Here is a 1,084-nt window from a genome sequence, read left to right as displayed (position 1 = left end):
ATTAAAATTGTAATTTGATATTTATAAATCTATCACTAAATAAATTTAATTTTTATATAAATAAAAGTGATAAATTTTCAATTGAAAATTTTGACATAGTAATAAAGGTTTTTATAGAAATGAAAGATTTTTTTTGTTTGACACACACGCATACGCACACGGACAGGGACATATGCACGCGTGCACACACACAGAGTGCGGGTTGGTCGGATATAATTGAACTTTAAACCATCAACTCGTTCTGTACTCAATCCTACTTGTAACAGATCGAGTTGACAATCTTACCTGACCAAATTAGATCGGATTAAATAACTGCGAATAGAGTTATTTACTATTGTCATTAATGCTATTCTCCCTCAACAAAAACCAGAATTAAAAATTAAATGGCGTCTACATTATCAAAAAAAAATTGAAAATACTATCATTATCATATATTATTACATTTTAGGTTTTATATCGCACACCTTTTTTCATTTGTAGGGTTAAAAGTTAAAACCTCCTATAGACATATAATAATATATGATACAGTTAACTTTTAGATTTCATATCTACATCCTATGTGTAAAAAGAATATGATATTTTTTTTCGTGAACTTTTTAAAATTTGATGAGTACTTAATAATGTCAAAGTTAAAGGCAAAACTTTTAAAAGATAGTTAAAGTTAAAACTTAACTCATTTATGTTAACAATAAATTTAGATGTCCAAATATTTTTTAAATTAATTTTTTAAATAAAATTATTATCTATTTTTTTTTATGTATTTGGGTGTTCTTTTTGCTGTTATTTCTTTTTTTTCCCTTTTTTTCGTTAGCGTCCTATCATCATCTTTTCTGTTGTGCATTTATTTCTTTAATATTGTTATTGTCATCTCTTTTTTTATTCTCCTTTATTATCATCATCATCGTCCTCATCATTTTCATATTCTTATATATATATTCAGAAAATTAGAGCATATAAATTTTAGTTCACAATATAAAAATTTTAGTATATAGCACAAAATTTTTTAAAGAATTACACGCTAAGAATATTGACACTCAACTGACAAAATATGTATAATACAAAAATTTTGATGCACAACATAAAA

This window comes from Arachis ipaensis, chromosome B10 (assembly GCF_000816755.2).
Source record: "Arachis ipaensis cultivar K30076 chromosome B10, Araip1.1, whole genome shotgun sequence".
Classification (NCBI taxonomy): domain Eukaryota; kingdom Viridiplantae; phylum Streptophyta; class Magnoliopsida; order Fabales; family Fabaceae; genus Arachis; species Arachis ipaensis.
Note: the sequence above shows the minus strand (reverse complement) of the source record.